The sequence below is a fragment of the Coturnix japonica genome, chromosome 3 (assembly GCF_054131305.1).
Source record: "Coturnix japonica strain WE chromosome 3, WE-NBRP24, whole genome shotgun sequence".
NCBI lineage: Eukaryota > Metazoa > Chordata > Aves > Galliformes > Phasianidae > Coturnix > Coturnix japonica.
Genome location: NC_140665.1, coordinates 27163328 through 27189853, shown reverse-complemented (window position 1 = coordinate 27189853; position 26526 = coordinate 27163328). Strand labels below are relative to the sequence as shown.

The 26526-nt window shown below is 44.5% G+C and overlaps 1 long non-coding RNA gene across 1 annotated transcript; it reads left to right on the top strand.

Moving 5' to 3' along the window:
- LOC107311194 (uncharacterized) lies at positions 1 to 26526 on the top strand. The gene is made up of 5 exons (XR_014944641.1): positions 1 to 928; positions 3543 to 24755; positions 24867 to 24999; positions 25117 to 25417; positions 26428 to 26526. It is a non-coding gene; the product is annotated as an uncharacterized LOC107311194 (long non-coding RNA).

The window sequence follows — 26526 nt, the reverse complement described above, 5'->3', positions numbered from 1 at the left end:
ACGGACAGTGGTACTGCTGACATATTTTTAAGGCAGGGAATTTTACTTTAAGTTCCTCAGGCCACGGTGGGTTGGTTTTTTTTTTTTGCCTTTTGTATGCAAACTGTTTAATATGAAGTTTTTTTTCTGGACAGCCTTGATGCTGAGGGAATGTGGTATGACTGTAGTGCAAAGAAGTTTCCAGCCATCTTCACTGGTGTGCTTTGTTAGAGAGACTGCTTGGTAACTTGGTACTCTCTGGGTCAACATCTACTAAGTTCTTAAAGCAGAATGGAGCACGCAGGTGATACAGCCTATGGTCAATTTTATGTGTATGTACAGAAAATGCATGTATGCTCAAAGAATCAGAAGGAAAAAAAAGAAACCAAAGCTTATTATTTCTAGCAGCCTTGTTCCATTTGCCACAGTTTAAATTTAAGCTGCTGCTGTGTAGTGCGTTATACCATCTTGCTTGATTCTTTCATCCCACAAGTTTTATAAGCATGTTACACCAGAGGGCAGTAGGAACCTATCACTGCTTGAAGCTGTTCCCTATCACAAGCGCCAGTACATGTTTTCCCCCTCTGCTCCTCCTCCCTGCTGTGATGACACCCGAAGGCTGGATGAGGCCGATAGAGGGGGGCTGCCACAACTGCTGTCACGGTGCTACAGGATGCGAGGTCTGTGCTTATGGATCCGTTTCTAGACACTGAGCTGGTTCTGTAGGTTTGATGTATGCTGCGGTGAATTCAGGCCCAAGCTGATAGCTGAAACCAGGTTATTGCAATTTCTGTGCAGAATCCTGTAACAGTAGAAGGGGAAATGGAGCGACAAGCCGTATGGTTTATCCTGCACCATGTTCTTCTGCTACTTGCTGAAGTCTTTTAATCCTCTACCGAAAGGCTACTTGTTTAATTTCACAGTATGATAACTTGGGTCAGATAACTTGGTAAGTTCACGCATTAAAAAAAAAAAAGAAAGATCAATGCTGTGAAGCAGCTTCAGCTGGGCACTGTTCAGACCCACACATCACGGCAGTGTCAGCAGTGCCAGGGTTACCTCCGCTCTGTGCGTCTCCTCTCTGTATTCCCTGCTCACCCTCAGCATCTTGGCAGTGTTAAGGAGCCACAGCACTTCACTTGGGTTTGGTTGTCACTGCCTCCTGTCAGTTCAAATTAGCGTTCCAGTGCTGCAAGCCATCTCAGCAGGGCTGGGGATTCCCTCCCATCCCGTTCTTTATTTCCTGATGAGGGATACGGAAATACACCCTCTTCTCTGGTTCAGTGGGCTCCAGTCTCTACAATGTGTGCAGTCGTCTCAGAGCGTAGCGCCGGCTCACAGCTGAGCTCAGCAGAGCCTTTGGAACTTGCTCCCTTCCTCTGCTTGGAAGTAGCCTGGGTCTGATGAGCTTCCAGACAACATTGCAAAGCTCAGCTTTCCCCCGCCCCCTGCTTCCCTGGGCGTGCGAGTGCGCGTGTGGGAAGGAGGGAGTTGTCACTGTGAAGAATTGTTCAGAAGAATGGGGGATTTACTCATGTCCTAGTTTACTGCTGAGGATCTGTCTCATGTTTTGCTGCACATAGGGGTGTATTTTCAACTTCCCTCTGGTAACTGTAGGGTATGTACAGGTAAAACACTACTAGTTGCTTGGACTCTGCATAGGGGTACTATGGACGTGGCTGTGTGTACGAGCTCCTGGCTGTTGCAGTGGTGTTTGTCAAACTGAGATGTTGCTAGATGGTCTGCTTTTTATCTTATTTATTTCCCTTCTTTCCTTACCTATAAGGAAAAAAAAACCACATTCTGGCAAATTCTTTTCATATTATTGAGGTTAAGCATATGCCAAATGAAGTCCCGTTTTGGGTAGACAACAGACTTGTAGGGCAAGCACCAGGAGAGGAGCCAGAGAAATGAATTATTAAAAGCTTTTAGTTTGGTAATGTCTGTAGCTTGTCACACTGTCGCAGTGTCATAACTCCAGCATTGCATTATTGCAGCTCTCTGTGTTCAGCTGACCCCTCCCTTTGTGCCATGCTGCTGTGCTCATGGGGTCAGGGAACGCGTGAGTGTCTGCATCATTCTCTGAGGGTTGTGCCCAGGATGCTCTGATGTAGACCTGCCCACTAGGTACTATGCAGAGGGTCATTTTTATGTGAATACTTGCCATTTCTCTGCCCTTTTAAGAGAGTCCAGAATCACTAGAACTGTGGAGCAAAAACTAATCCAAACTATCCAATTCAGAGCACTGTGTACGGTACCCAGGAAGCCTCTCCTGTGCAGTGGTAACCTTGCTTATGATTAAATCCCACTTATTGGCAGAAAAGGAGGAAAATAATCATCAGCTCTTGAGAGGACGAGCAACATTACTGAAGGAAAAGAAATGAAAACGTTTAGGTGAAGAGGTTTGGGACTGTAAATTGCTGATTGAATAAAATGGAATCATTTCACATGAGCAGACGCGGTGTTTAAAATGCAAAGGAAAGCCTTTTAATGTTCTTAATTTTGACAAGTCAAAAGCTTTTCATTCCAGTTACGATCTTACATGTTTGCATATAGCACAAGTCAGAAAAAAAGCACTTTGAAAGGTAACATCAACACTTTTCTTTGCCATTTTTTTGTATGCAATTATAAAGCTAATTTGAGCATTTTGACTTCTTCTGGAGAGGTTTAAAAGTCTTCTTTTGAATACCTGGACTTGGTCAACATCATTTGTGACTAGAAAACACAATGGTGTCAGCTCCACTGTATATGCTTAGAATACAGACAGTAGCCTAGAAATAACGATGCCATCCTTGTTAAAGGAGAGAGGTGCTACATTATCTGATAGGTCTTCTGGTTTTCAGCGTCTGTGATCGATACTCAGCCCTCTTTAGAGTGGTAGATGATGAGGCAGTGGGAGGAGCTGCAGTATTTACCTGATTCCACTCGCTGGGCAGGAATTAAGGGGAATTTGGGTTCTGTATCTGTGTCATTCATTGTTCAGGAACTGAACTGCCTGTCCTAGTTCGCTCTGGTCTGCTCCTGCTGGTGCTGAAATGTCACTGTAATGTTCCTAGCAGCGTTTGTGACAGAATGACTGTAGCAATGCCTGCAAGAAAAAGTATTCAAGCAGTATTTTGTCCCACAGATCACTTGAATGTCCTTAGGAAGCCTGTAGTGTGTGATTAAGGAGGAAGAGAGTAGCAGTTCAATTGCTCCTGATTGTGAGTTGGTTGTTTCGGGATGTGTAGTACAAGAGGGGCGCTCTGTGTGGAGAGGTTCAAGCTTAAGTCCTGTATTATCTCACTGGCCCTTGTTTAACAGGCCTTACTCTGAAATGCAGCCTTCACTTTGTCCTGCTTTCAAATTCTTTAAAAATCTTTTTTAGAAGAAATTAGGCAGAGGTTAATAGTAGCTTTTCTTTGAAATCTGCTTATGCTTTACATAACGTAAAAGCCTGCCTGCCTAGGTTAGATGTCTGCTTGGTGCTGAGCCACCTTGTGTGAACGTAACAAGTAAGATTCAACCTTAAACAAAGGGAGGTCAACTGAATTCCCATTAATCCTTTCCTTTCGGCTCTCAAGGAAGAAAAGAAAAACAGGAATCATTACAAGATAGAATGATGCTCCAGTGGTGAACTTACTGTGTAACTTCACAGAGGTGAGTCTGACCTGCTCATCCAGTGTCTACTTTGGGACTGAGTACTGATTTTTCCTATTTCAAATGAGAGTTTACCTCACTGGGGATGCTACTGCTGCAAGCAGGTGAGTGTCTGGGACATCCTCTAGCAGCTACAAGGATCACTGTAGCTGTTGAAGTCAGTGCAGCCAGCCATGGAAGCCTGTGTAGATAAGCGATTCTGTGACGATGATTTCTTTTTCTACAGCCCTTCTTTCAACAACTGGAAAAACACTGATGGGTTTGAGACCTGCCCTGTAGCTGAATATTAGTCAGCCTGGGTTGTGTCAGTGTGCAGCCCTGCTGGTCTGCTGCTCTATCGCTACCTGCTACTGAGATTACATGTCCTGCTCCTTTAAGACTGAATGGGGTATCAAGCTTATGTGGCTACAGGAGCTTTGGTAACACAAGTACCTCATTCAGGTCTGCCCTGTGTGACTTGGCACAGCCACTGGTACGTATGTGTTTGCAGCCCAAAATGCATCAGTTTACCTAACTGCCGGACTGCGTGGTGTATTGATGCCTTGGTGGCTCCCTCCTTTCACTTCTAGAATATTCTAGTCCTTTCATTATTGGCTCTTTTCACATCTGTCTCTGGTCTTTCAGGACTATCCGTGGCTTCATTTGTTTCCTGAAAAATGAAATAAATGGTGGATTGAATTCTCAGTTAAGAAAGATGTGAAGTATCATTGCATCCGGGGTTTTGTGCCCCAGACCAATTCAGTAGATCCTGAACCAACGTGAGTTATATCTTCATTCTGCTTTAACCAGACTTATTGTTTCCCCTGTAATATTTCTCAGCCCTTGGTAGCACTTGAGAAGTTAGAGTTTAATACTGTACATGACTGTTGTTAATGTGCCAATTACTCTCCTCCGTATCACTGAGGGTGCTGGGAAAGAGATGCCTGGAGACTTCCCATTTTTTCATATTTCAAATCCATATTTATTCTGACTCCGTTCACAGTGGTTAGGGATATCTTAGTTTGCATGACCTGGTTCGTATCTGAGACAATTTGAATCAATTTTAGAGGAAGCTGTGTGTAAATTCTCTTCTATAATCTATATCTGATGCTTCCTTTTTGTCTCTTGGTGGTATGTCTAAACTGAAACAAATAACAGCAATATCAGCAACTGAAATTAACCAAAGATTTGTGCTTTAGAGACCCAGGCAGCAAATTACTCTTTGTTTATCCTCTGTACGCCTATAGATATTTTTCCCTCTCTTGGAATTTGTTCCTCTTCATTTTATTGGCAATAGATGTAGTCATTACTGCCACGTAGCAAAGCTGAGCAATTTTTCAAGGATGCTTTGCTATATTGTGTTTTGTGTCCCAAGATGGAAGTCCAATGTGTTGGCAGAAACATAGCAGAACCCAAGAGATATTTCTTCCTCATGAAGAAATAAGATGCAGCCAGATGGGCCAGCAGAAGCATTCTTGCAGCTTCGGCTGCTTTCAGGAGCTGCTGCCTTTCATTGAGGCTTCCATAGGGGCTGTAGCTCCTGGTTCACCGTTTGCCCATATTGTGTTTGGCCCCTAAGTGTGGTGGGATGGCCCCAGTTGGTAGCAAAAATCCCACCCAGCTACTTTCTTACTACTCAGTGCCTCAGCAGGGTAGGGGATAAAATAGGAAAAACAAGAATGAGAAAGCTTGTGGGTCAAGATGACGATAGATCAGTTGGCATCACAGCAAGGCTCAATCTGGGAGGAATTAAGTTGATATATTGCTAATGAATGTATATGTATTTAATCATAGATTTGGGTATTGGGAAGTGAAAAGACAAATGCTATAATATTTGGATAAAACACCTTTCCACCCCCACCTTTTCTGGTACCTCCACAGTCTGCCATCAATACAACTTCCTCAGATCACTAAAGCAGACAGGACTCAGGACTCTGAGCACTATTGGCAGCCCAGTGCCTGCTGCTGGATCAGGTCTCCAAGCAGTGGAGGCACACAGAGCAGCCAGAGCAGACCTGAGAGTGTCTGGCATTTGGGAGCTTCTTCTCCAACCCTCATCTCTCTGGGTGTCCATGGGTGGAAGTAAAGATGCTCAGCACTTTCCAGGATCAGGCTATCAATAATAAACCATTTTAAATATCTCAAAAGCAGTACTGCGATGACAACCCGAGTAATTAATTGCATTGCTTTTAATAGACCTTTCAGATAGTGCCAAGTTGGTGACATCTGCCACAGTGAGGTAATACCTTCAGGCAAGAACATTTATAACATGGCAGTACCTCAAAAGGCAGCCTGTAGATAGGCTGCAAATGGCTGTGCAGGGGGTAAGATGCTTTATCAGACTGTTAAGCTCTCCCGCTCACTGCACAATCAAAAGAAGTCCATTCATCCACTTACAGGTTGAAGATTTAATTAGGAACTACTTCTAAGACAGTACGGCTGCCTGCCTCAGGTGCACTCTGTGTTTCTTGGAGAAGGTCAAGTTCTCCTGCAACTTATTCTTGTTTGGTATCAGTATTATTATTGCTCTTTTAGCACAGTTGTCTTTGATACCCAGTGGTGAATCAAATCCAGCAGAGGCCTCATCCTCAGCTGATACAAACAGGCTTGCCCCAGAGCAATTAAACACGCTGATTAACAGCAGTAGAATTAGTGGAGTTGGAGTTTTCATACAAACATATTTACTAGCTGCTCTCTTTCTCCTGGGGAAAAAGAAAAAGATGTTATTAAAATAGAGTTTGTTTATTGACCTTTTCTAATTTGCGTTCGTAACATCATCTGGTTTATTAACAAGTCATCCTTTAGCTGAGATGCAGTGTTCCCTGAAACAGTTTGTGCAGAATCCATGAATTGAAGCTGGACAAACTGAGTACCAGGGAATTAATTTCGGAGGATATGATCTCATTATCACACTAACTGTTCATCTCTTGAGATGGATAGATTTTTGGCTGGCAGCTGCAACCTTGGAGATAAGTATAGCTATATATTTGATGGAAGTGGGACCTCTTTAAAAAGTTATTTTCTATTCCATTTTCATGCTGTGTCAAGCCTTAAGATGTGGATTGGAGGCTGGGCTTATTGCTGCATTAGTCCTCATGTGCAGCCCACTCCTATACAGTGAATTTAATGTGGAAATGAAGTGACCTAACTTGCAGTCTTTCTGCAGCCCATCTTGGGAGAGCAGGCAGAAATGCAGCTTTCTCTGATCTTCCTTTAAGTCTTGGTGACTTTCCTGCACCAAGATCTATGTGCTGCAGTGGCGGTGCAGATGGTGGAGTTGGCTTTGCATTGCAAAGTAGTGGAGTCCCATGCTCAGTGTTTATTTGTTTTTATGTGGAGCTGCTCTGATCCCCTTTGAGCACCGTGCATGTGGCAATGGCAAATCACGGATCCTGCAGTGTTTTGGAAGTGGAGGGGAGGAAAGGGACAGTGCCATGCCAGATGGAATTGCCTTGTCATCTGAAAATGTCACCACTTTGAGAGTAGTGGAAAAGTTGCCTTAAACCAATGTGGAAGAAGGGAGAGGTGTTCAGTCATCTTTGTGGGCACAGACATAGCTGGCAATAGTACCTCAGTGACTGGATATCCCTATGGCCATTTCCAAGATTCAGTGATAGCTCACGTGGAAATCAGGCAAATAATCCTACAAAAGAGTGCTTCCCAGTTGATTCTTCCTCTCTGCATGCTGTTTCCTCAGTAAATGACTGTTTTATTGCCAAAATTTACTTATTTGGCTGCATTGTTTGTACAGTCTCCCTTAGTACATGATGTGCCTGCATTTCAGAGATTTCCAGAGGACTCATGATTTCCCCTGACATTAGCTAAGCCTTCTGGAGTTCAGTATCTCTGAAAAAGGAGGCTCACAGCGAGTGAAAACTCAAGAACCAAAGCTTTTTTCTTCTGCTTGGACTTTAGTTCTGGAAACTGTAGAGCAACTTAAGCTCAGTTGAGTTATGATCCCACGATTAAAACAAGTGGTAAGAATGAGCCTGAGTTGAGACCAAACAATCCCCTGCTCAAGGAGGGCTTGGCTCTGCTCAGTACAGCAGTAGCTGTGCTTTACTGTGTGGTCACCTTGCTCTGTGCTCACTGCTATGTGAGCAGTCCTAGCATGCAATGCTTCTGAAGTTATGGTATGCTCACAGGGAACAAAAGAACTTTTGTGATGTGATGAGGAAATTGCTTTAAAAATAATAATAAAGTGATCCATCTTGAAATGCTGATCCTCTGCTGAAATATTTAGAGCATTGCAAATAGCAATGAGGTAGTGGGTTTTTCCTGTTTCCACACCCTTTTCCATGGGCTTTCACCTGACCAAGACTTCATCATGCGAGCCATGTACTTCTGGTATATTGTAGCTGAAATGCTGCACTTGTCCTCAGAACAGATTAACAAGTGAACGAGAACAATTGTGAGCTGTCACCTAAGTCTGGAGAGGTGAGCAAGGACTGGAGCCTCCAACAGCCAGCACCACTGAGTGCTCACTGCTAAGACTGGCTTCTCACTGACTCCCAGCTGGTGGCTCACCAGTGAGTTGAACGTGCTTAAAGATTCTGGGTGGCAGCCATGAAGGTGTTGAGCCTGACAAACACTTTCCCATTCAGGTTGTAGAAGACTGAGGGATACAGGTCTTGAGAAGTGCAGGTAAGGTTTCAGTGAGCATTTCCATTTACTTTCACTTCAGCAGCTGTGGGCCTACGGCTTGTTCTGTAACTTACATAATAGATGTGAGTATTAAAATCTTTCCTTCAAAAGACTTCCTAATAAAAAGTACAGATTTTAGTGAAACTACATACGTTGGTTTTCTAAGAGCTTATTTCAATACCCATTGGAATCCATAGAATCATTTCAACTGACTTTGGTGACCGGTGATGAGATGAAGCATGCTGTTCCTTCAAAAACCTGGACGAGAATGGGGATGTTGCTATATAAGGACTACGAACAAAAGCCATTACTCTCACTGGCATCAGTAAACGTGGGGGGGGAGGGAGAGGGGAAGGATTTTTTTTCTCAGTCTTTCTTAAAGAGAGAGAATAGAAAGGTTAGGAAGAAAGAAGGGCCCCAGAGCAAAAAGGAGTATGAGTCAGAGCTTTCAGCAGGCCCTGACTGACTGGGGTTTTCATCTTTGAACACAAAATGAATAGAGAATACTGAACAACCGGAGAAATCAAGACCTACATGCAAAATAGCTGAAGAGGATGAATTTGGTATGCGTGATGGCATCATTTTTAAAGCTGTGAAATAAAATGTGACAAACCTCCAAAGAAACGCAGTCATCCTTGTTTCAGCACTAAATACTCTGTGGGAGTTGCAGCACTGATTAACTTATAGCCTGTGGATTTCAAGGGCCCTTTTCTGAGTGTGACAGTGAGAGCTGTTGATAATGAGGTTAAACTTCACCAGGTGATTCAAGAAAGCTGAACTACAGCTCTACCTTCTGCACTGTGATCTGCCCCATTCAAGGTCAACGGGAACAGGCGGACCTAGAGGAAAAGCAGCAAGCATAAGCCTGCTTTTCCTTGCCCTGATACAGAGCAGGAAAGCAGACTTTGCCCTCTTTGTTACAGTTTTTTTGACGCTGGCATTGCTTAGGCAAGGAAGGTACATAGAAATCTCTTGTTGTTTATTGGCAACCTGCGAACCTTTATTGATGGTTTTTGCTGATGTGGACTCTGTGTGCAGAGAGCTCCGTATCTTTCCAGGGCCACGGTGAAGCCAGGAAGCTCTGCACAAGAGGGGAAGTGCCCTGTGCTGAGATCTCTGTTATCACAGGGTCCGAGACACTGCAAGGAGTAGGGATTATTGGCTGCACGAGGGACACTGCATTCAAACATATTTTGGCAATATGACAAAGCCTTGAAAAAACTGGTGCCAACTGTAAAGAGGTAACTGCTAAGAAGAAAAGAATGGGGTGACTTCTATGTGTTACCCAGCACAGCTCCAAAACCAGCCCATCTAGAGACAAATGTGCATTTTTGGAGAAAGCTGTAGGTAATCCAAATCATACACTCAGCTGTGCACTCCCACTCTGCTCTCAAATTCCTTTCTGAAGCCATGAGCATGCAAGGAACTTAAATACACTGTGGAGGAATAAATGCTGCAATCATTTAGAAGGGGGAAGAAAACCCACGGAGCATGCTGAGCTGCTGTTCTCCAGCTCCTATGTGTTCATTTTTTCTCTGAAGCTGTTGCATTGGCTTCCTCTGTTTTCTTCCTTTCCTTTCCCTGCCTGTCAAAGGATGAAATGAGCCCTGGTGAAGAGAAAAGTCTATCTTTTAAGGCTCGGTTTTTGGTCTGAAGTGAGTTGTCATTTCTGCTTAGTCTTTGTGGCAACCCTCTCTTCAGTTAATTTCATTCATTAAAAAAAATACAATTTCATTTCTGCTTATTGAGTTTGTGTAATGTTCGGTCTCAACTACTATTTAGCTCAACAAAGATAAGTTTTGTTTCCCATGATCACTGATTAAGTGTTTGTGGATACATCATCTTTTATTTCCCTTGAGCTTCATTTTAGCCCACCTGTACTGGATGTGTGATGTTTCCATTTCCCTTGCTAAGCTCTTGCAGTCTTTCTGCCAAGCACAGTGATGTATGCATATGACAGAGCAGAATGGAGCTGCCAAGCACAGTACTGTGGCAAAAAAAATCCAACCCAATTCCCTGCCTTTCTCTTAACCAGTAGGAGGCCTTTTAAACAGATCTTTAAGTATTTTTTCCTTGTTTTTTTTTTATCTTTAAGTAACTCTTGTAGGTGGCAAAGGAAGTCCTTGTTTCTATGAGGATCAGTTTTGAGAGAGGATGAAAATCCCCACGGGCTCAGGGGCTGTCCTCCATCTATGGGCCTAGCACCTTGTTCTCAAATGTGCATGACGCACAAAGACCCAAATACGATTTGAGCTTCTTCCTTGTTGTCCAGCCCAGATGCTACTTCCTGACAGCTCGAGGTTAAAAAGTGGAATGCAGTTTGTAGCCAAGACAAGTACAGCCAAGTAGAGAAAAATCAAAGGTCTTCTGTGCAGGAAATGTGAAATGCTGCGTGTTTCCTTTCCTAATTATAAATAATGATTTCTGTGACCCCAGGTGCATGATCTCTTCTGAGTTATATAAATAACACTTCTCAGCAGAAGCGAGGAAATGCTTGCTTTCAGGGTGTGGGCAGGCCTCCAACACTGGCAGGAGGAGCATCGCAGTAATGTGGATGAAAGCCAGCTTTCAGAATTGGTGTGAGAAGCCCCTCAACCTGCAGGAGCTCGGGTTCTTCTGAAGCAGGTTTTGAGGCCACAGCTGGAATACTGTGCTCAGTTCTGGGCTCCTCAGTTCAAGAAAGACAGGGAACTTACAGAGAGTGAGTCCAGGAGAAAGCCACAGAGATGATGAGGGGCCTGAAGCACCTCCCTTATGAGGAAAGACTGAGAGCCCTGGGGCTGTTCAGCCTGGAGAAATACGCAAGAGGGGGGTCTTATCAATGCCTATAAATACCTAAAGGATGGGAGTCAAGTGGATGGGGCCAGGCTCTTTTCAGCAGTGTGCAGCAACAAAACAAGAGGCACTTTGCACAAACTGGAACGTGGAAAGCTCTATCTGAACATGAGGAAAAACTTATTTACCATGAGGGTGACGGAGCACTGGAACAGGCTGCACATAGAAACTGTGGAGTCTCCTTCTCTGGAGCTCCTCAGAACGTAGCTCTCAGCAATCCTTAGTAACATGCTCAGTGGTGGCGTGAAAGCATTTGTTTCTAGAAGAGATCCTGGTAACCAATGAGGCTGAGGAGTGGTGCCTGACCTTTGGGCGCTGGTGCTCAGCCTGGCTGGCTGCCTGGCCGGGGGAGGAAGGGAAAGTTCTTCCCTGTAAACGCCAATTTCATGTCAGTGCCTTCTGTTAGCATTTAGTTTGTTTGGCTAGAAACACGCAGCTCCAAAGCTCCTTTTGGCTCCTTTTCCCTACGCCACTCATAGCTCAGAATCAACACGTGACTTCCATTTCACGGATAATGCAGCTGCTGCATTTCCAAGTTTGCCTAACTCCCAGATTTCCCCTTGTTTAACCTTGGGACTGCCTTGGGATTTTCCTCAAGGCTGCCAAAGTCAGCTTCTCTTCCTCCTCTTCAGAACTTCCTCAAGCTCCACTGCTTAGGGACACAACCTCTCACTGGATGCAACCCACATGCTGCAGCTGTGCTTCCTGAGGGCCGCAGAGGGAGGAGCGCAGTGCTGGTAGGCGTCTGGGAGCGCCGGGGCTCTCACAGCTCATTCAGGATCCGTCCCGCTCATCCTCCTCGGGTGCTGTGTCTGATCATTTTTCATGGCAGGAGGGTCAACTGACACCTGTTCAAATCTAGGTTTTAGGTTGCCGTTTGCTACATGACCTGGTTCCTCCTGTGACTTTGGAGTAATGTATGCAACCTGAGCTTGACTTTTTTTCTAAAACCGCTCTGATGATACAAAGACCCTTCAGCCCGTGTTACTGCTAATGTAGTTCCTTATCAGCACGAACAACAGCAGATACACAGGTATCTTTGGTTTCCACCACACCACACGCCAAAACAAAAATGAAAACCTACTGGCAGCCAGCAAGGCAAGCTTAAAACATGAAGTGCAGAAAGGGGAGCAAAGCAGTCACAACTTTTGAAGGAAGGAGATGTGAATTGAACACACAAAATGAATGAGAGGCTGAAATCTAAATCTGCCGTGGCAGCTGCCCACTTTGAACTGCATTTTTTCATGGTGCGCTGCTCCATTACACAGTAGGTTAAATAACCACAATATAAGGTCAATGGCCCATCCAGGCATGTGCTGATTTCACACTCTACCGTTATTAATAGCCAAGATTTAATGGAAATTACTCTTGTTGATATCTAGTCCCCCAAACAACCTTTAGATCATTTTGATCTGCCTTGTTAGAAGATGATGATCATTGTTTCTGGTGATTTTTTTTTGTTGTTGGAAATGAGTCTCATCTTTAAACACTAAGAGATGAGTGCTGCTATTTCTGTTGGTGTTCCTCTCTTTCATGTTTTCTGGTGTTTGACAAGGTCTGCACAAGTAGATGTGCAGGAAGGGGTAAGGAATAGATCCATGAATGGGTTGAACTCAGTGCTGGGTTATAAATGAAAAGGAAGATTGAAGGAAGACATTCGAGTATTGTGTTTAGAAGCATGTAAGTAGTAGGCCAGTGTGCCTGTCAGAATCTGAGTGACAGAACTGTGTATTCTGATGAATCTGCATTTCAAATTTGGACTCCCACCGACACTGCTCTGTAACCCATGAAGTTTCTGTGGAGAGGGAGAACTCAGCCATGTGCAGCTCTTGCTTAAGTGGAGGCCGGGGTCTGGCTTGGATTTTGATGGCATAAGTTATGGTGAGTCTGTGGGCTGAGAACCTCTTCTTTTTCAGCAGGTAAGCATATTTTGAAGGTCTCCAGTAAGAGAGCATTTAACAAGCCTCCGCTGGAATGAGCACCAACAGATTGTAAATTGCAAAGTGCAATGTAATTGAATCTGATCTCTGGCTTTTACCCAGCGTAGTAATTGGAAATTGCCTTTCTTTCAACTATATGCCATTCCTAGGATGGTTACCTCTTTTCAAGAGAGAATAATGTCAAGAAGTGGTTTACGGTCCCCTTGGTGCTGGTGGAGAATGAGAAAGTGAAGACTTTCTTCCTGCTGTGTCAGTGGTATTACACTAAGTCCTGCACAGTAATTAACAGCTTAGCAAACATGAACTCAGTCCCTGAATAGCCGCAGCCTGAAGCCCAAATATCAGCACTCTGTTCCAGCTCAAAACAGGTGACCCACAGAAGGTCTGGGTGGAAGCAGTCCCAGTTCACTCTTGGCAATGGGATGCATGGTGCTGCCCAGCCACCCCTCCAGCCAGCCCATGGGTTGCCTCTCTGGCCTGGCTGTGCTCTTTACACTGCTGCAGCCACAGCCTTTGTCTCAATGCTGTCCCATGCAGCTGCTAAGCAGTCCTATGTGCAGCACAAGGAGTATAAAATCTTTATTCAGATATGGAAATTCAGTGGTTTCCCTTGTTTGTTTGTTTGTTTGTTTTCCTATGGTGCTACAAGGTAAAGTTTGAACTTAGGTCAACAAAGACAGATGAAGTCTAATCCTGAGTGATGTCTTCTGTGATGTTGCAGACTTGCTGATTAGGGCACACACTCTTTTTCCTCCTTCTCTGGTTTCTATATCTGTATGTAAAAAACCAAACACCAAAACACAATGTTGAATGTTTGTGACTGACACATCGGTTGCCTGGGTATTGCTAAGAGTTGAGCTGAAAGCCACAAACAGATCCATAGCCTGGAATCGCTCTATTTAGTTTTAAAAGGAAGTCCAAGAGTTGTTTTCTTAGCGTAAAGTTATTAACTTTATTTATATTTAAAATATAAATAACTTTATATATAATAATAAAGTTATTATATATTTATATATAGTAAAAGTCATACTGTACTGGTCACAAATACGTAAATAAATCTGAATGGCTCAAGAATGTGTGGCAAAGTGGTGGGGAGCAGCTCGACCATCTGCAACTCATGGATAAGCACACTCAAGCCAGAAATCAAACCAGAAAAAGCTTATGGTTTGAGGTGGCACATTGCTAAAGAAAAACTGCCTATGTAGTTCATAGTTTTGTTCTATACAGGGTTCCAGAGTGAAATTAATTCTATCTGCCAGCCAAGTTAATCACGTTCTCAACTTTCCATTTCACGAGCATGGAAGTAGATGAGAAATTGGACAGTGAAGATGACTAGTATCTGCAACTGCACAGCACCAAGATGTCATTACAAGTTCTATTTGTTTCATGTTTCCTATTCTCTAACTATTTGGCTATTGCATTTTGGGTAGCATTTTTTCTTCAAGAAATCTGTATGTTGATATCTTCTTACCTAAAAAAAATACATTGTGGATGCATTTTCCCCAAATATCCAATACTCTCTTAACTCCCAGCTCTAAAGGAAATACAGCTTGAGTTGGCTTAGCTTTTGGAAGAGTGGGGATGCTATTACTGTGACTGCAGGGAACGAGATGGGGTTATGTACACACTGCCCATTGCTGCCATTATTTCAACTGGAGTTTGGTGTGCCATATTTCTAACAGTTGGGTGACTTAAGTGAGGCACCAGAAATTAGAAACCACTTTTAAACTGAGTCCTTAATAAACACTGGATAAATAACATTAGTATGAGGGATTAAAGGAAGAACACTGAAGGAATTTAAGGTCGTAGGGTTGACGGTTCTTCTTACAATGTTCTTTTGAACGTTACCAAAACCCACTGTTTACCCTGCAGTATTACTTACTCTGCAGTGCCAGGGCAGTTGTCTGTTTTGGAAGAGGTAACAGTTTCACATATGTACCATATTTTAAGAATGACTGATTGGATTCAAGGAATGAGAGTAGTGGATACAGTTAGGTAAATCTGCTAACTGATCTAGCACTACCTAGCACTAACCTCATCGTGGCTATTCAGGAGTATCTGCTATTCAGACACAGTCTAAAGGATTCCTTCTGCTTTTTACTTTTCCCCACTCTAAATGTCAGTGTTGGGATCCTTCTGTTGGTAAGGGTAGAAGTGGCATTGTTTCTCTATTTCTAGGACATCAGTATGATGCCTGCACATTTTTACCTCAAAATTCACAGCTAGTCTTCACCTAGAAAGTACTCAAATGAATTATTTACATTTTTCTTCTTGAAGATTCTTTCTGGTCGTATAAAATAGGTTCTATTGAAAAGTGTTTTTCTTGATCAATTTTTCTGTCAGCATTTGATCCAAATTTATGTGCTGAATGCACTTGGATATAGCGTATCCCTTCAAGTAATCTTTGTGTTGAGAACTTTAAAACATACCTGCTGAACAATTGTCCAATGAGCACGTTCTTTGCTGCTGTGTGGTATTGCAGTGTTGTGGTATTTGCACAGAAAGGCGTACCACAAGCAGTTTGGACCTGAGGAGCAATTAGTAATGTGTGATACACAAGTCAGGGGCTCTGCTGTGAATTCCTCTACCAATCTGTTATGTGATCCTGAGGAAGCTGCACTGCCTGTCCATTCCTGCCTCTTCCCCATGTCTGTCTCATCTGGCGACAGAACTCTACTACATTTCAAAGGAAACACGTTAATTAATATAACATTGTAGGGTCCAAGACTGTAAATCTGTCACCTCATCTTAGAGATACCATTCCACTTGGGTTGGATAAGACAGATGAAGAAGAACTTGGTCTTCACCTGTTGGAGCAATACTTCTTGAGCCAGGCTTTCCAAGATACCACCTTCTGCATAAGCAAGCTGCAGACATATATACATATAAAAGTATTTGTTCAACAACGTGCTTTTGAAAATCCAGCTCTCTGTGTACAGGAACAGTGTAAAACGTGTCCTGTTTCAGAGCAACAAACGCATTTGAGCTGAGAATTACAAATTCCCATGAGAATATATAATGTTGCATCTTAGAGGGAAAAAACCCAACTCAACCACCACAAAACTCCCACGTTCAATACTGATACCACACACTGAAGTATTTCTTAGTGGGCTACTGACCAGTTTTGCTAAGCAAGTTAAAAGTGCTGCTTGTTTATACCTTCCGTTTGTCTGCATGGTGGGAGGCAGCAGCAGTTTCATTTTGACTGACTGCACCACGTACCTCCGTGCTGCAAAGAAGCAATTGTTTTGAGCTGATAAATCTCTCGAAAGATTCTGCTCTGAGTGCAGCTTTAAAAATGCAGAAGTTTGCTTTCCCTCAAGTTTAATTATAGATGCCATTTATCTACCTTGATCTCCCCCCAGTGCCACTCTTCCATAGAAAAAAAATCTGCTCAGTATCCAAACACTGCATATTTATACATGTATATATATACGTAGGTGTGAATACAAATACCCGTTTTCATTGTGTAAGCTGACCTGAAATATGGTCACCAGCCTCTTTGTCAGCAGTCTGTGCACTGAAGGCAAAGGAATGATAGCTGTTCAGCTCTCCCTGTGAGTCGTAGGTGGTATGCACTATGCTGGTCTATATGTAGCTAATGCATGCAGACTCCACCAGAGAGCACAGAGAGCTACATCTTCAAAATGTATTTTACAGAGACGTCAGTGGGGAAGGAAGGAAACCTAAATCATTTAGTAGCTCTGGAGTCAAATATATGGCAATTCTGCTATTTTTCAAACAGCTCTGTTGTATTTACTTCCTTTTGGAAACACGTCCGTGCTGAACTTCCAGCTGCTCTGCTGTTCTGTTGTACGCTGCTGATCATCCTAATGAGGTTTCAGTGCACGGCTCCCAGTTCAGTAGGCTCTGCCATGGCAGGCTGTGTCTTCTGTCTTCCAATCAATGCGGTTCCACTAAGTAAAAAGAAATGCAATATACTTAGTGGGGAGCAGAGTGAGCATGGAGCAGCAATGCAGACACCTGAAATCTGGTCCCCTTTCTCCTTCTGGTGTGGTCCAATGTGCCACGCCTGGCCCAGCAGCTAACAGAGAAGAGGAAATCTCTTTGCAGCTTTCAGATCCCATATTTAGAAATTAGCATCAAGTCCTGTTTCTGTGCCAAGTAGCACCTGATTAGCAGCAGAAGCGATCTCACTACTCCCACCTGTGGATCTCACATGATGAAATGAGGTACAGGTTTCTTTAATGGTCTTTTTACACACAAAAGCCATCTGCTGGGTCTCCTACAAAGATTTTGGTAGGTCAAATGTAATGTTTTCAGGTGGGATTTGGCCAGCACACATAAGCTACTGTCTACAAGGCAGTGAAAGCTTTGGGGCCTTAAAATGGCCTCTAGATAGTATCTATAAACCTCTATTTTTGTCTCAGGTAAGCGTGCTGCTGCCATTTAGCAGCAGTGGTTAAGCACTGTCTCAGAATTTTACTGTTGCATCATCTCCACTCAGCTGCAGCTGCAGTTATATGAGAAGGAAAGCAAAGCTTCCTGTATGTTTTCTGCAGCTAGTGCGCTACAAGCTTTACAAGGATAAAATAAACAGCGGGAGGGGCAGAAATAAGTATAGCTGCAAATCTGCTATGTGTGTTCATTTTGATGGAAATCACCCACTAGGCTGTGGCATATGTATGGCTGAGTAATAGCTGCTTCTGTGCTGATCTGGCTGCAGCTCATCGTTTGCTGCACACTCACTCAGTGTTAAAGGCCAGACCCTGCTTCATTACACAGTGTCTTAACCTTGTTTTGCCCTTCTGTCCACTGACAGCTGCTTTGTTTCCTTTCGCAAGCAGTCAAACATCACAAATTCCTTCTCCGTAAAGCCATTAAAAGAGAACCAACACCACCCCAAGTGGTTTCAGGACTAACTGATTTAGATGCTGGAGTCTGTTGCAGGGCCAAAAATAACTCCCCATTTCTTTCTCCTTCATTGGTGAAAGGAGAAGAGAAAGTGGCCAATGACAGAGACACAACTTCCCCGTAGGCATCAGAGACAAATCTATTTCATAGCAGGGGAAAAAAAAACAATAATGCTCTTGAAAAGCGTTTCTTTGCTTGGGCCAATAGACACCGAACTGCTGCATGTAATTTTGCTGAACTGATGGTATCACTTGAATGGCTGGCGGACTACATAAAATGCATGACATAATTATATTTTTAAACACTGTCCCCAGCTGTGCTGATGCACACAAAAGCTGTGTTTACAATGGACTCTGCACATGTAATTATTTTGTGGCACTAGCTCGGCGCATTTCCTTGATGGATGCTCCACGGTGCATAAAATTGTAGCTTTTATCAAAGATTCTTGAATATATTCTTCGGCTGTTTCTGCTTTAAACACCCAGCTGTCCTCACATGGGTGCACAGGCCTGATGCCTGGGAGGGGTAAGTTATAGCATCTGGGGAACACCTTGCCCTGGGAGCAGCAAGATGGGATGGCAATCAGCTGCAAGCACAATGAGCAGCAGAGCATGCTGCTCCTCTCAGGGAGTTTTGCTGCACTGTTCCTTGGGATATGGCACCTGCTCTGCTCCTGTTTGTCCTGCACATCTTCATCCTGGCCTGATAATGCTGCAGCAACCCAACCCAGCCTCTTTGCAGCACAGTGGTGCCTTGCATCTGTGCAAATGCAGGAGAGAAGGAGCTGCAGGCTGTGGCTGCGAAGTCAGACAGTGTGTGTTACAGGGCACCAGACCCAAAGATCAGCTTTGGTTTGTATTCTGTTCCATTTGCATACAGAAAGCTCCCTTGGCTGTTCTCCATCCTGTTCTGGAATAGCGAGTGTTTCTCCATCTAAACGCAGTGGCTGATGTGTAGGACTCAGCGAAGAGGACAGTGGGATATTTATCTTAGATCTGTTCCAGTACTCTTGAGTATTAATATCACTGTGAAAACCTAGATGCTGGAAGGATCGGTACACATCACGGTCCAAGACTTTTGCCTGCCAAGCAATAACGCTTGGAAATAAATAAAGACAAAAAGTAATAGTCCTCAGCATCGATTTCAAAGTAATGGGATAGCAGCATTGCTGGTAGCGACCTTTTTATTACTATCACTGCAGAGAACTGGCGGATTTTTCTTGTCAATAAGCAAGATGGCTTGGCACTGTGTCTCTCATCTCTTGGGTATGAGACTCCACAGAGGAAATGCTGATGTTGTCGTGAGCCAATTTCTAATAGCAGGTGTTTGGTTGGAACTTGGGCCTGCTTTGTGGCAGCAGGGAGTGTGAGTCCTTCTGTTACCATTCCTTGCTCATTTCAGCCCTGCGTTAGGTCATGTTAGTTGCGAGCCTGGGGGAAGTTGCGCCATGTAAAGTAGTCATTGCTCAATAGTGAATGAGTTATTCCATAGCAAATGGTCTGGCTGCTGGTACACTAAGTTTTCCACTCTCACATGAACACAGTCATTTCCCATCATGGAAAATGTGGCTATGGATGGCCTTAGCATTCTCCCTGTCTGGCATGTTAAGTTTACATACCAACTTTGAGGCTGCTGGTGCATTTTGCACCAAAGGGTCAGGCGATGGAGGAAGAATCTCTGGAGTGGAAAAAATGTGGAACTGCAGAAGTTTATTGTATGTTTGTTTGCATAGCCTGCCTTTCAGATAAATCACATCTCTCCAAGTACAGCAGCGCTGGAAAAAGAGCCCTTGGATGACCCACTTGGAGTCTGAGACATCAGAAGTGCTACTTCAGAAAAGAAAGCAGAGGAAGGCACCAGAAGCCATGCAGAAGAGACACATCTGGAGTAAGCACTGCTTCGTGTTGTCCATGTGTGTGCATGTGCTGCATCTGGATCACAAGCCATTGTTATTTTATTGGGTATTATAATGTATATTGGGTGTAATGTATATGGGTATTATATGTATATTGTACATATACAGGGCACTTTTCACCCTGCATGCTTCTTACTAAAGCATAGCATATTACTTTCTAAAGGGCCCATTTCCAACTGCTCCCTTTATCTTCCCCTAGAGAGCCCCACTGGAGTCCAGCAGCCACCTAGGCCAAAATATGTTTTTCAGATACGTGGTCATCTAATACAAATCAGCATAATTCCACTTGCTTTGATAAAGCTGGGACTTAAGCCAGTGGAAGATCAAACTCCTTGGTATTTTATGTAACATAGATGAGCTCAAAAAATCTGTGAGCAAAGAATATTTCTAGGTATAACACGTTTCTGCCATTACTCCACCATATTAGCTGCAGTTTCTTGCTGCAGATGCTTATCTTTAGGGAAGATGGAGGTAGGAGTTGCTGGTCTTCTGCAAAATGCTGGTGCTGTGTACAAGCAGAAGTAAGAATTCACATAGAACTTAAGACTTGCAGTTCAGCAGGAAGAAAACAGATGTCTTTAGACTGCTGTTTGAACCTTGACCATTGCCCTTGTGTACCTCTGAGTCACCAGAGGCTTCTGTTTCCAAAAGCAAGATAATGCCTTGAAAAGCTAAAGTTCAGTGTAAATTATGTCACGACCATAGGAGCTGAGGTGTCATCTTTGCTGCAGCAAGTCTCTCCTGGAAATGTCCAATAAAGCGTGGAAGAAAGTGGCACTGACTATATATTTCTGGAGCACTGCAATTCCATTCCTGCCATACTACTAAGTGGGGGAAGCGTTTTCTTTTTTTAATTCCACAAAGCTCTATAACTGTATTATCCGAGCAGCTAAGCACTCAGATTACGTAAGCTGAACATAATAGGATGTCTGTAAAACTTTGCTGCTCACAGTCTTGGAAATTTCTGCATTGCTATTTAATGGTGACTCAGCTGCAGATCTCCCAGATGATCTCGGTGGACACATGATGGGGTGGGACTTCCATCCTTTGGAAGAGCAGAATGTGGCCCTCTAGTATGGCCGTGGTTGAGGCCTTGCTCTCCTGTGCACCCTCAGCTGCTCTGACAGGTCTTGAGCTGCAGGTCAGCAGATACTCACTGCCACACCTTCCAGTTCTGTCCTTCTAGGAATATTTACCTTGTGTTTTCAAAGCAGTCCACCTCCTGATTTGCACAGCAGGAGAATTTAACCGATGTGCCAGATAGCAACCTCAAAGTGTACCTTGACAGTCCACTTCTTCTAGAGGATATTTCTGGCCCTATAAGTGATGTATTAAGAATATTTTGACTAAGTACTATTTTTATGACATGTATAGCTTCACAGTGCATTGCTAACCATATGGCCAAACACAGTGCCCGCAGTTACATGGCAGGGTGTACTGCCCAGTAGAAATGAAAAGCATCTATTTTGATTGGCTATGTACTGGGGGGAAAAACATGAGTCTTATGGGAAGCAGAGAAGGAACTGGGATTGTTCAGTCTGGAGAAGAGGAGGCTCAGGGGAGATCTGATTGTTCTCTACAGCTTCCTGGAAGGAGGTTGTGATGAGGTGGGTGTCGGCCTCTTCTCCCAGGTAATAGCGAGCAATAGGATGAGAGAGAATGGCTTCAAGTCGAGCCAGGAGAGTTTCAGTTGGGGTACTAGGAAAAATTTCTTCTCAGAAAGAGTGGTCAAGCCTTGGAACAGGCTGTCCAGGAAGGTAGAGCAGTCACTGGCACTGGAGGTGTTTAATGAAAGGGAAGATGTTGTTCTAAAGGACATGGTTTAGTGGGCCATATTGGTGGAAGGTAGACTAGATGATCTTAGAGGTCTTTTTCAACTTTAATGATTCTGTGATTCTATAATTAAACTTAAATTTCACAACCTTGTGACCTTTCCTGATTTTCTTGGTTTTCCCTTGGTCTTGAATGAGGATCATCATCATATCTTACCTAGATCTTTATCTTGGTGGTGGTAAGAGCTCATGAGGCTGGATGGCTCATGGAACGACTAGTGAGAGCTTTATGGTGAGATTTTTGTCTAACTATGTCAACTGTGACTGAAGATTATCATAGACATTGTTTGACAGTGTAGGTAGGGTAAGTGAGCCCCTCTTGCTGTAGAGATGTGTCTTCAATGTGAAATCCACTGACTCAGTTTGTATCAGCTAGTGTTGGGGGGAAAACCCAAGCACTGATGAGGTGCAGTAATGAACTGAGCTCAGCCCTCATATCACGTGCTCTGGATTAGAGCAGGGCTGTTTCATGAGGCCAACGCTGTTTCCATTATTTCATGTTTTCCACTTCTGCAGACAAATCGTTCCAGCCAGATGCATGCACACGTTGGGATGTTCACGCATAAACATAGACTCTAGTTCTCCCAGCAGCAGGCCCAACTACTCACTTGGGACTGCATTACTGAGTGAGGCGTAACAGTAGTTAGGTGGGCCTCGATGCAAATGTCACAGGGGGTTCCCCTATATGTTTCCAATATATGTCTCTACTGAAATATCCGCCATCAGTTTGATTGGTCACTGTCCGTGGCATTTGCAATGCTTTGTGGGTAGCTCTGCTGTTCTTGTGACACCAGCAGCTCTTGTACAATCCCAAATGAGCGGTTGTTCATTTAAGTCAACACAGGTTTCGCCTACCATACTGACTCAGTAGTACGCTGCAAAATTTACCTACTCCCTTATTCTGCCAATGATCACATCCTATCACCAGTAAAGCAATGTCCAACTTCCCCATTTCTGCCATAAAACACGATTTGCTATGAGAAACAACAAGCTCCACCTTCAGAGGGCTGCAAATGAAACAGGGTGTGCTCAGGGGGTAGGAAGGGGATGTCTGATGGTTTTGCTCTTGGGAGCCAGGAGACAAAGTGGGGATAAGGGAAGTCCAGAGCTTTAGCCCTGGCTCTGGTAATGATTTTCTGTGTGGCCTTTTGTGAGCTCTTTCACGTCTCCACCTTGTTCTATCCAAGCTGAAAATGGAGCTCAAAATCGTCACTTTTCTAACACCTCCCCCTCCCCACAAACAGAGGGAGTTGTGAGCAGGTTTAATGTTTATCTCGGAGGCTTTGAACGGTATCATCCATCCAGGGAATGTACGCAGGCATTCAGACCCCACAATGAGTTTTATAAAATCGTCAAGAAATAAAAAGGCATCTATATTAATCATAAATCGAGGACTGGAACAGAACACTTGGTTAACAAACCTGCGAAACGAGCTTTGTTTCATTGGCTTGAGCTGCTTTATAGTTCTGTTTGTGTATGTGGAAGTGATGTTCAGTATTTTTAAATGAGTCACAGGACTGGGAGAACAAAAATATTGGATGGTAACATATAGCAGCAAAACAATTACTCTTTTCATTCTGACAAGCACAATAACCAGAATAGCTAGTTAGAGCTGGAGGTCTGAGCACAGAGCTCCTTTCGATCTACCAGAGATTTTCAATCTACTTGAAAGACAGGGAAGCAGAACTAAAATGTTATAATGATAAAAGATAGCATTAGGTGAAACAATAAAATCAAGCATGCCATTGGGGTACAGGTATTTACAAGCAGAAGGCTCTCCCGATCAGTGCTGCATGCAGAATGCTCCCACAGCCAGCCTCGTCTAGCAGCTTTCTGTACCTTTATCCAGAGGAGACTCCTTTCCACCCTGCTTGCTGCATTGCACCACTGATTTAGTGAAGACATCATCCTCATAAGGATGCTCTTCTAACTCACCTCTGAAATCTGCTTGCTTTTCTCCTCTGACAATTAGGTTTAAATGTGCTGCAGCAAAGTACTCATCCTTAACAGTCGTATGGCTTTTTAAGTGATAAACTGCATTAGCAAATTCCTTATTAGATAATCTATCAAATGAGGTCATACGTAATTTTAGCAGCCTCATCTTGATTTATAACACGATCGCAGCAAATTACGCATAGGAGAGCAGCATGCTGGCTGTCACACTCAGGTGCTCTCACTGTGCTGGGACAGCAGTGCCCAGGCTGGCCGGCAGCTGGCTGCCCTCCCTGTTGCCAGACTCGGAGCCCTGGGGCCCAGCCCTGGCTTTCATTGGGACCGATGGGATGCTGAGGCAGGTGTCTAAACCCTTGCTCCAAAGCACCTAGCAATAGTCCTTTGTGGTGTTCATTCTGACAGGCTTCTCCTTAAATAGGGGCATCAGCACTCCAAAAAGGCAGCTGATGGGTGGGGTGCTTGCCTGCAGCCCCCCTGCCCACCTGCCACAGCCCAAGTGATGAAATTCAGGGGGAAAGGGAGGCGGCTTCAGGGACAAGCATTGCTTCAATAGGGCACTGCGCTACTGCTGCAAAGCCTCCGTCCCCACAATGGAATTGCTCCTGGGACCAGGAGGAGATGCCATTCCTATCCTCCAGCTGCAAACTTCACAAACATTATTTTATCCTTTGAGATTTATCCCTAATTCCCACAGGGGGAGCTGCAATAAATTATCTGGCCTTGCCCTTCTCTTCACCTGCCCTCACCTCACACTGGTATTTCTAGGGTCTGAGCTGTGCTGGGTGTCAAGAGTGCGTGTCAACTGCATGTCTCAGAATAACTTATGTCTCTCCCTCTGTACTTATGGCCCAACCCTGGCCAGGAAGGACAAAGCAGGATGGAACGAGATTTATTCCTCAGCATTGTAGGTATCTGCCCCCATGCTGTAAAATAAGAGTTGAATATGGATCTTTATAAAGATTTCCTTGGTCAATATCATATAGTAGGGCTCTAACTATCACTGCAGGAAAACTTCTGGAAACCCTGAGTAGGCAGAGACCCCTGTGCTGCTTTTGGAAGAATATTGCTGGAATGGGGGACCAGAGAAAGCAAGGTAGTTCATTGAAAAGAGTAAGCAAAGGGAACGCCTGCTGTGGATGGCACTGCTGTTTTGCACGCCCTAAGGTAACTGTACCTAATCCTATTGAATGAATTTTTCATGCATAGGTATATGTGAATGCATGTACATATGCAAATCTGTTGTGATTCAAATCTGTTCTATCCTCCTTTACCAAGCTGTGTATGGCAGATTGCAGCAGAGCCCAGGGAAGGCAATTAAAGACCCAGATGAAGACCAGAACATCAGACGTCCGTCTGGAGTCCATGTGCCTGAATTGCTGTTCCTCCCCACCCTAATATAAACAGTGAGGTAAGGGCTTATTTCTCAGCTGCCACTGAGCAGCATTGGCTGACACCAGCACCGGGACCCCCAGAGCCCTGCCCAGAACCCAAGAGGGTCCCGGCCTCTCTGCCCTGCTCCCTGCAGGCATAGGGGGCACAGCTCCATCTCCCTGCCAGGCGGCGATGTGCCCACGGGCCCCCAGCAGCGAGCAGCCTGGGTTTGATGCTTGTGCTGCAGACCTGCCTCTGCAGAGGTGTTTGCAGCCATTGGCACGGGCGCTGCAGAGCCGTTGCCTGGCAGCACACGCGTCCTCTTCCCCATGACGAGCACTGAGTATCGTCTCCATCGACCCGACCACCTCCCAGGCTCCAGATCCCTGCCCAGGATGGAGAGCCAAAAGCAACCTGCACGCGGGATGTGGAGACCCTTGTGCTAAACCTCACAGGTGAATGCATCCCAAATGCCACTGTGCTCAGCAATTCAGCAGAGATTAGCGCTAGGAAAGCAAACCCTCTTAAAGGAACGCATGCTATTTAGTGTGCATGAATATTTAGCTCTCTACAAAGCTACCAGAGGAAAATTGGTTGTGAAGCTAAGCCTCAAGTCTGCCTTCCTGTGCTTGGCTCTGTGGTTCCCGATGAGCACATGCTGATATGTTCCATGTGCCACAGGGAGGCAAATCTCTGTGTCGGAGAGCACGGGGCTGCTCTGTGCCTCTGTGCCTCATAAGCTGTGTGCAATGTGCTTATCTGCTCCCAGCTTGGCACTCGGCCTCCGAGGATGCCACGAATACAATTTCTGTGCTGTAGTAACTCAGATGCTGAACATAACTATTGCAGGATCACAGGATTGCGAATGTTAGAGCTGTAAAAATGGTGACCTTCAGAAACATCCGTCTTTTTTAAAAGAAAGCAAGCCCTCATGAGTCAGGCACACTGCCCCCAGCAGCAGCAGCTGTATTTTGGGGTGGGGGGTGGGGGAAAAGGGGGGTGTCTGATGCACATCAGTGTGCTTAGATGTAGGGGTGGGAAGGGAGAGGGAGGGTCTGCAGCACCGTGGCAGCCTGGTGGGCATGCTATGTGCTTGTGCTGTACAGGGAGCTTGCAGCAGGAACTGGCTGTGCCCAGGGCTGAGCACTGCAGGGGCATGGATTTACTCTGCCCTGGCTGTGAGAGAAGCTGGGTTGCAGCAGTCACAGCGTGCTGAGGCTGGCAGGGACCTCAGGGTCAATGTGGTCCAACTCCTGCTCAAGCAGGACATTAAAGGTGAAGCCCAGCTGTGGCAAGCTCCTTGCCACTGTAGCTGACCACTGCGTTTCTAAGTAGAGTGGATATCTCTGAGCCTGGGTACAGTTACCTCCAGGGATATCATTTTATGAAATCCCCTCATCATGAATGCAGGGAGGCTGAAATCAGTGCATCCAAATAATTGCTTTCTCATTCTTCTTTGAAACAGGCTTGAAGACTCAAGCTGCATGAGGGCAGGCAGGAGCTGCTCTCTTCTCACTGACCATTTTGCTGTGACACGAGAATGAACATCATGTAACCAGCGACC